Source organism: Ursus arctos, unplaced genomic scaffold, assembly GCF_023065955.2.
Source record: "Ursus arctos isolate Adak ecotype North America unplaced genomic scaffold, UrsArc2.0 scaffold_23, whole genome shotgun sequence".
In the NCBI taxonomy this organism is placed as follows: Eukaryota; Metazoa; Chordata; class Mammalia; order Carnivora; family Ursidae; genus Ursus; species Ursus arctos.
Window position 1 is genome coordinate 22,583,410 of NW_026622908.1, and position 9,919 is coordinate 22,593,328.

Genomic DNA, 9,919 nt, shown 5'->3' on the forward strand with positions numbered 1-9,919 from the left:
CAGGCGTTAGGCGTCTGCCTTCGGCTCAGGGCGTGATCCCAGAGTCCTGGGATCGAGCCCCACATCAAGCTCCTCTGCTGGGAGCCTGCTTCTTCCTCACCCACTCCCCTTGCCTGTGTTCCCTCTCTCGCTGGCTGTCTCTATCTCTGTCGAATAAAAAAAAAAAAAAAAAGATTGAATTCAAAAAGGAAATAACTGTCTCTCCATATGATGTGACGTCACTGAATTTGTCATCAGTGCTCCCCCAATCGTCTCCTGTGCCCCCTGAAATCATCTTATATTTCATCGGACATCCATCTCACACCTGGAGTAAGGCTGTATCATTTGCCTGGATCCTGACCACATGTGGCTTAGTTATTAACAGCACCGATCTTGCAGCCGGTCAGACACAGGTTTGAGTCCTGCTGCCCCATGGCCTCGCTGGGCCTCTCTGGCAAAGCCACCAAACCTCAGCCCTCAATTACCCATGGATCCGTCTCAGTCCCTCAGTGGCCCTGTTACACAACTTGGATGGCCGATGGCTACTGAGTTACCGTCTACACCTGCAGAACAACGCGTAGCTGCCTGGGCCCCTGAGAAGCTAAATGTGAACCTGCGACCCTGTTTTGCTTAGTACCGTCAGATTAGAAAATACCCAAGGGTGCACGGAAATCTTTGCAAAGGAAGACTCTGTGACCTCACTCGAGGCCTTTCAGAGGGGCGCCATTACAACGATGCCTGGGGCATCACTTCTGTAGTTTCAATTCTTGATCGAACCATTAGAAGTACAACTAGCTACCCTAACGTGCTCAATTTCTTGCTAACGAAGGGACACTTCAGCAACCATCACCTGGGAGATGCAAATTCAGAGTCTCAGGCCCCACTTTGTGAGGTAGGGAACCTACCTAGGAGCTCCGTTATACGGATGAAGAAACTGAGGCACGGAGGATTTCAGGAACTTGCCTGAGTTCATTTAGCCCCTGGTAGTCTGGGCTGAAAGCCCAGGCGGTCTGGCTGGAGCATCTGGACCCTGCCTTATAGCACGGTCAGAGATTCAGGCCTGTAACGTCTAGAAGCACCAGGACCCACCGAAGCAGGACCAAAGCCATGTCCGGGGCCTGGAGAAGGCCTCCTCCCACAGACAGTGGCTGGCACAGAGCCTGGGGGAACATGAAGGGCCTCCAGTCACAGAATGAGGGAAAGGGCTTCCCGGGACTGGGGAACAAAATGCTGGCCGCCTCCCGCCTTGTCCCCCCTGCAGCTGTCCTTCTGCATCTTTTCTCCTTGAATACTTTCTTTCAGCCCTGGAGGCCCAGGGCCAAGTGCTGCCATTTCCATAACAGGGGTGAGCCCCTCCTTGAGTTAGGCAGACCCAGCAGGGGTGCCAGTCACGAGGACCTGCCCCAGACTGTGCCACACGACAAATCCCAGGGACCCAGCATGGGGACAGGAAGCAGCTGGTCCGGGGCAGGCATGAGGCCAGGCTGTGGGTAAGGGGAAGAAGTCCGAAACCAGGGAGAGAGAAGCAGAAGCAAAGGTTGGAGGTACAAGGTGAAACTAAGCGGAAGAGAAGTGAAAACCCCAGAAACTGAGTAGATGAGAAATAGAGGACTGCAGGCTGAGCTGTATCAAGGTAGAAGGCTGAGGATGTCCCCATCTGCTAGATGGGGGGCTGTAGGGCCAACACGGCATGGACAGGGAGTACATTGGTCTGGGGACTGGGCCAGGTACCCACTGCCCAAAGGTGCAGAGCGCTGAGTCTGTGAACAAGTACGAAGAAGATGCATCCCAGCATCATGTGAACCACGAGCCACAGGAACAGAAATCAGCTCACGGGATTAATAATAGCTAAAGTTTACTCAGCATTAGCTCTAAGCCAGGCACTTTGCTAAGGGCTTTATATAGATGATCTTATTTAACCCCTGCAGAAACCCTCTGAGACCCCTGTGGCCAAGAGCAGGGTGATTAAGAACCGGGGCTCCAAAGCCAGGTTGGGCTTGAATCCCCACTGTTCTACGTCTTAGCTCTGTGATCTCGGGCAAGTTACTTCAACTTCCTGCTGCTCAGTTTCCTCATCTGTAAAATGGGATCAAGTGGATAGTGATGTCACGCAGGTGTGGTGAGGATTAAACCAAACCACAGAGGTTAACATTTACAGTGGTGATTCACAATAAAGTCTCCATCAACTTAACGGTAATAACTATTACTAACATTAGCCCCTTTTAGAGACAAAAACAAGAAATAATAATAATAATAATAATAATAATAATAATAATAATAAAGCACAAGAGCTAAGTAAATTTTTAAGTGATGGGGACAGGAATTAAGCCCAGCCAGTCCTTCTAGAGAAGCTGGGTGTGCAACCGCCCTGCCTCATGGCCTTGTGTCAATTCAGAGGAACGAGGTGAAGACAGGGCGCCAAGGTGAGAGGCCCAGGGGAATGCAGAACAAAAGGGACAGAGAAACGGAGGACAGAAAGGGGGTCCGGATGCAACAAGCACACAGCCAGGAGGCCCTGGAGACTGAACTTCCATGTGGTCCTGCCAGCCCAGATGCATCCCTCCAGCGGGAACAGGTTTTCCAGATGGGACATGACGACTGTGTCCCCAAACCCCAGGGCTTCGCTGCAAACTCATCACTGGTCAGAGTGGTCAGAGCCATGCCGGAACGTGCAGACCTGAGAAGTGACATGAGGAGGTCACTGGACCTGCACTTCGTGGGTGGGGCTGCGGAGGAAGTAGCAGTGGTAACAGCTAAGAGATGCTCAGTGATTGCGATATGCAAGGCACTGCTCTACGTGCTTTGTACTTTAACCCACTTAGTCTTCACCCACACCCTAAGAAGTCAGTCCTAGATCATTCCCATTTTGTAGATGAACACATTAAGGCACAGAGAGGTCAAGTAACACTCACAATGTCACACAGCAAGCAGGTAAGTCACAGAACCAGGAACTTGGGCCCTCTGGCTCCAGAGACCACACTCTTAACCTTTAGGATCTATAATACCCAGCCACGCTAGTCTCAGAAATGAGTCGATAATTTCTTAGGCCTTGAAACTTCCATTTTTGTCACTGGATCCCCAGCCTGGACAACAAAATATACGTAGAACAGTCAACTAAAATGCTAGGAATGGAGAAACGATCAGATGATCCCCAACTGACAGTCTACAAAATAAACAATCAGTCCTCTTCAAAGAGTGTCAAGGTCATGAGAGACAAGGAAAGACCTACGTAACTGTCACTGGGGGAGGAGACAGAGAACTAAGTGCAACGTGGGACCCTAGATTGGATCCCAGGACAGAGAGAGGACCTTAGTGGGAAAACCGGGGAAGTCCAAACGAGTTCTAAGTTAACCGTATCGGAGCAAGTTTAATTTCTTGGTTTTAACCAAAGTTCTATGGGTGTGTGAGATGTTACCACTACAAGAAGCTGAGAGAGGGGTCCCCAAGAACCTTCTGTCTTATTTCTGCAATTGTTCTTTTAAGTCTAAAATTATCTAAAACAAATTTTTGTAATTCAGTGTTGAAAAAACATTCAAATGACAGGGGGATCAAAACCACTGATATCCTCAGTTCAGAAACGAATGCTTTGGTCTTTGTAATTAGATTGTTTCCACCTATGTCTGCGAAGAAGTATTCATCTTGATTTGACATCAGATCTGTTTTAAATCGTGAATAACCACCACCACCACAAAAGCGGGCAGCGCTTCAACTCAGAAGCCTGGGTCTGCTTCAGAAGAACAGATTATTTCCATGTGCTTCAAGATGTCACTCTCTTGTCTTTCCCTCAGACTCCAGTCCTCAGCGATGCTATTCTACACATCTATTCGACCCCCACACGTCGATGGCCGCTGGCCAGGAAAGGCTTGGATCACTTGGCAGTGGAAGGAACTACTCTGCAGGCAGGGGTGGGCTTCCAGAAATGCAAAGGGTTTGGCACACAAGGACCGACCAGCAAGCCAGGGAGACACAAGGGTCTTCACAAGGGTCAGGAGGGCTGGCAGCCAAAGGTTGAAACAAAGGCATGGTTCCCGCTAACTCTGTGCGGGGCAAGGCGGTAAACATCCTGCCTGCATTAGCTCATTTAATCCTCTCCACACTGCACTAAGGACCAGACGCTTTGTATCCTTGGCTCCCTTTGATCGATACCGAAGGGGCGTGGTTACCAACTCTGTATGCAAATGAGGCTCTGCGGCTCAGAAAGGTTGCCTACCCAGAAGGCTAAGTGGCCACACCAGAATGTAAGCCCAGATCTTCCGGACAAGTTAAGCCCAGGCTCTCCCCATTCATCCTGCCTCCAAGGAAGACTCACATGGAAAAAAAAAAATCATCAAGCAGCTAAGAAGACATGAACCTCCTCTGAGTGAACCCTGAAAAGTAACCCTCAAAGACGGGCCCGAGCGGGTGTATTCATGCAGGTTTTGCCCTCTCCAGCTGATTGTGCCTGTCACGTTTATCAAATCCAGATAATTTAGACCCCAAACAAGTAGAGTAGTTTTCATTTGTTGGTCGGTCTGTTTTGTTTTGTTTGTTCTGCTTGTTTTCTTTGGTTTTTGACCCCAGTCATCTATTTTGGAGACCTACATGATCTAAATTATCCACGGAACTGCAGTGTGGGTTTTTCTTTAAGAAACCCAGGTTCCCAGTCTTTTTCACGACATGGGCATTTCTAAACAAAAACACCTGTGCAGGGGCAAACGAAAGCAGCATTGCACTTGGAAGTTCCCTTGGTAGGTTCAGCCACAAGAATTAAGCCATATTCAACCAGGCGAGCTCCCCTCCATCCAACCCGAATCCACTGGTTTCACACTTGGAAATACAATCAGTAATACCACTGCTTCCCACCCCCCAAAAACACATTCCAGTCCCGGTTTAGGATTCCACACTCTGGAAGGAAAAGCAATACGTGAATTTAGGAAAGGACAGAGTCCCCAGATCCAAAAACACGGGCTCAAGTGGAAGGGATCTGATGCCTTTGCACAGTATTACTTCAGGGACTGATTATTCTGAAACACTGTTCGGATGATGACACGCAAGACGCTCGGGGGACGCTGTCTCCTAGGAAGACCGCAATCTTAAAGCAGCTTGCTGCTGCATTTCACGCATCTTCAACCGAAGGCAGAGGAAAGGCCAAAAAAGGAGGACATTAACGCCGATTGACGCGAAGTAGTTTAAAGTTGTCACACACCCGTCTGATTTGTGAAAAATCTTTCTCTCCAAAAGAGCGCCCCCTTCCCGTTCACATGGGCCATTTGTGTCTTTCTGAGCAGCCCTAAAAGTCCACTTCTTTTCTATGAAATTTAAACGCTTAGCATAAAACGAGAACCTTTCAAATGTGTTCGAGAAGGGTGGGGGGACAAAATGGGTCTTTGCCTGCAACGGAATCTCTTGATGGGACTGATAAATGTCGTGCTTCGGATTTACTGCTCACAAAACCCACAAGAGCGTAAAAGGCAAGCGTGTGTCCAAATACGCAACCTTGGTTCTCTTCAATGCAACCCTGTTCAGAGTCAGCTCTGACGGGTGCAATTAAAAGCTGGTCTTGGAAAGGGTGCATAGCCAACCCGGCTAGTTGTCGCCGTGGATGGAGCAGGGGAGGAAGGAGGGATCAATCTGCAGCCCCACTGTTTTTGGGTTAAGTGCGTTAGAATCTGTGACACAGAGCAGAGGCTGGCACGCAGAAAGCGCTATAGAAATGTCAGTTCTTGTTACGGCTGCTGCTATTATTACTAACACCGCTATTCAGCTGCCCAGATTCACCAAACTATTGAAAGCCTCTGCCATATTTAGGCAATCCCTTTTAAATAACCAATGCAGGTTTTTTAAAGAAGGCACACATGGAATCCTGAATGTGCAAACTCCCACCCACAAAGAGCAAGGTGCCCCTGTCTCTGACATGTTCCTTGGGAGAGACCACCTAGCAATTTGGGAGCTTAGAAGCCTTCACTTAAGGCTTGAGAAGGTGCCAAGGACTTTCCTGGAGAGCCAGTCCAGAAAGAGACATCTGATCGCATTTTCCAATGAGAAGCATATGTCCAGGGCACATAACGCTTCCTCCACTCACGTATGGATGGAAACAATGCTGAGCACATTCTGTCCCAAGAACTTACTCATGCTTCCCCGACAAGGCTTCACTTTTTAATTCAACTCCCAGAATCCTGCCGTAAAACCAGCCAACTGAAAGGTTGCTCTGAGAGGGACTTCTGGGCAATCTATTCATCGCGTGGCAATCCCCAATAGCTAAAACAAATGTTCCCTGTAGTCCACACAACCATAGAGTTCGTAAAAAGCTGTGTATTTTCTTTCTCCTTTCCATGATCATCATGAGGGACATGTAATAAATTCCACGGAAGCCCCGACAGCAAAAGACTTTACTTGCACGCTTACATTGGGTTCAGGTGCGTTACTTTGTTAAGGAGACATCTGATTTCTGCAGGCAATCTTTAAAAGGTCACATCTGTAATGACTCACATATTTTCATAACCCATCTAATGTTATCGCTTAATCCCTTGGCCAGGTTTCAAAAACCTCAAGTGCTCACGGGTATGATAAGACAACCAGCACCAGGCAGGTCCCCAAAGTGTTAGACACAGGGCAGATGATGCCAACTGGACTCCATAAGATGGACACCTCCTTGAAACCAGAAAACCTCGATTCCCTGGATGGCTCAACTGCACCTAAGAATTCCACGGAAAGGGGGCTGATTTTTGCTTTGCCTCTGAAAAACCACCCTGGGTTATGGTAAGCACTAACCTTCTCCGGATACAGTCCTCGGGCCTCTTCACGGATACATACGTGAGCGTTATTCTAGGTGACCTCCTGTTAAAGAGTTTTATTTTAAATCCCAGCTAATCTTTGCTGCTCCCTGGACTGGTCTGATCTCTTGACACATCTTAGCTCAGGTCTCTAGCAAGCTGCAAAAACACAGTGGGAACAAGTTTGGTCTCTGTCTCCCTCTTTCCCTTTCTTCCAGTCAGTTCTGTTCCATCAATCACCCTTTCTTTCTCCTCTGCATAAACAGCAGCATAGGTGAGCCAAAAGGAAAAGCAAAAACTAAAGAATAGAAACGCGCGAGCCAAGGGCTCTCTCGGCAGCGGCCGTGCTAGGACAATTTAGAGAGCCGGCGGGGATGCGCCTGCGCATGCGCACTCAGAGCCAGAGCGCTGTTTGTTTGGAGAGCCTCTGGGTATTTTTAGAGTCTGCAGGGAGAAGTTAAGCTGCGCGCGGTGGCTGGTATGCTACTAATGACACCCTAAGCTTAAAGAAGCGGGCTTCACAGCAACTGCTGAAGCTTCAGGTGATGAAAAGCAACACTTAACATAAAAATCACACATACGTGGGGGTGGAGGTGGAAAAGACAAGAAAAAAGTCGCTGATAAACCAAGCTGGAATTCAGCATTGCAGAGCACAGGTGTAAGGCACCTAATTATGAGATACTTCGGAGTTTGTAGAGGTCCTATATTTCCCTTCCTTCCTTCCTTTCCCCTCTTTTCTTTGCTTTTTGTCTTCCCAGCACCTCTTTGGGGAACCACCCGTTCCGTTGCCTCTGCCAAAGCGAACACAGGGATCCAGACCTAGCTTTCCTACAGTGGCCAGCCCAGGAATGGGTGTGACTCCAATGAAATCCAGCTCAAGCGATGGTTCCCTGGGCCTTTTCCTGGAAGCAGCAGAAAGGAGGCTCTTCTTATTGTGGGGATCATTACCTGTGAGGATGCTATTACCTTGAGCTGCAAGACACATTGGTCCCTGAAACAAAGATACCCAGGAAAGCCCAGCCAAGAGATGGGAAGGGGAACAGCATCTCAATGACAGCATTTGAGCCCTCGGTCCTGCTCTGTCTGCAGCCACTGAATCCCTAGAAATCCCAGGGACCTGAGCCAATAAAGTTCCCCCCTTCTTTCCCTTTGAGGAAAGCACCCAAAAGAATCTTAATACAGGGCGAGCTCTACATGTAATTTTTTTAAAACGCCAGAGGAATGTTGAAGTAGAAGCCATAAACCTATCCAGTCATGCCCACCCCGTTGTTGAAGAGGACACGAGCCCCTCAGCAAAGGCCCCCAAACTGTCCTCATTTGCCTCAGAAAGCAGACGGGAAATTCCAAGATGATTCTCCTTTGTGCTTCAGGAAGATAAAGTAACATTCCTTCGTCATAAATGTCACATGGCACCCTTTAATTTCTTGTCTTTCCCAAAAAAGCAAAACTTCCCGAAGGGTTTGGAAGCACTGACCTCTCACCACATAATCCGCCCCTCCCCCACTGAGTGAGGTTGATGCTGATAAACATATTGAACATGGAACAGGCCAGTGCCTTGCACAAAGCAGCCAACACACAGTAGTTAAACTTTTACTTACACAATCTGATTAAACCCTCACAACAACTTTGTGAAGCAGAAACTAAAACATGCCCGTTTTACAGATGAAGATACTGAGGCCCAGAAAGATTGAATAACTTGTGTGAGGTCACACAGCGAGTCAAAAGTACAGTCAGACTTCAGACTCAACTCTATGTAGCTGTGAAATCGGTATTCAACCGCTACGAATGGCTCCCTTTCCATGGAATCACCCACAGCTTGACCGAGGTTTACCTCCCGTTTACCTCACACTGTGTTTTCCCTCCTGGACTGTCAGCCTCTCTATATTTCCACTTCCACAAAGTTCCTGTTAAACCTGTTCTGTGTCTTCTTGATCCTCATGCGTTCGATTCTCCATCATCCCACTGGGTGATTCTTCAAGAGGGGTGAGAAGAGGACCAGCTACATCTTGGTTTCGTGAACCCTTGCTAGAATCATGAATCCATTTGTTAGGAAGAAGATGCCCTATGATTCCAAAAGCCCAAATCGTAAGTTTTCCCATTTCTCGTAAACACCAGAAGATGAATGACTTCTAGCATGCTTCAAACATTACTATTACCATTTCCAGCTCTCCGGGAGTGAAGAGAACTTAGATGGTCTTTTTGAACCTGATTCTAAAGTCTGATTCTCCTTTCATTGCCCAAACATGACAAAAGTTAAAAGCCTCTAACCACCTAGGGAAACTATCAAATGTACATGGATAAAATGTATGTACAAAGATGTTTAAGACCGTGTGGCCCATGACAGTGAAATGTTAGAAGTACCCTAAATGCCCAGCAAGAAGGGATTGGTGTCAATGTGATGTCACTATGATTTTAAAAACACTCAAACCAATTAAGTCATTAGAATTATGTCAAGAAAAATATAGTGGGGAAAAAGAAAAAGAAAACCTGACATAATCCTCAATGTAAAGTGCAGACTTGAAAATGTAGATTTCTACAAAAATAACAATCACATAGATTGAAAGGACATATACTAAAACGAGAACCAGAATGGGATTATGAGTGATTTTATTTTTTGTTTAGATTTTTGCCTTGTGCCTTTTGGATTGAAAGGTATTTGTTGTTTGTTTTGCTTTGAGCAACATTATTTTTCTAACACTTGTTATGAAAGAGAGCAGCCTGAAGAAAAAAGTGACAAGGATTAAGGAGATGATGTCACTGGGGTCATCAGAGAAAAGGAACCTGTGAGCTGGGGAGGGAACCCAGATTCTGGAGTCCACTGCCTGGGTCTGGATGCAGGCTCTGCGGCTCACAGGCCACATAACTGAGCAAGTTCCTTAACTTCCCTGTGCCTCAGTTTCCCCATCTAGAACAGGGATGATGACAGTCGCACCTCCCTCATGGGGTCATTTTAAATGTCACATGAACTAACTAACATATGTGAAGCATTTAAACAATGCCTGGCATAGAATATATCCTATACATATGGTTGCTCTCTTTAGCCACTTAACAGTCAGCACCCTATCTGATTCCTAACACCTGTCAATGGGCCTGATGCACAGTGAGTGCTTGACCAATGTCTGTTGAATGTGCCCAGTTGGATTCCAGAGGGCAGTGCTAGTGTTTTGAGGAACGGCCACCAAGACACC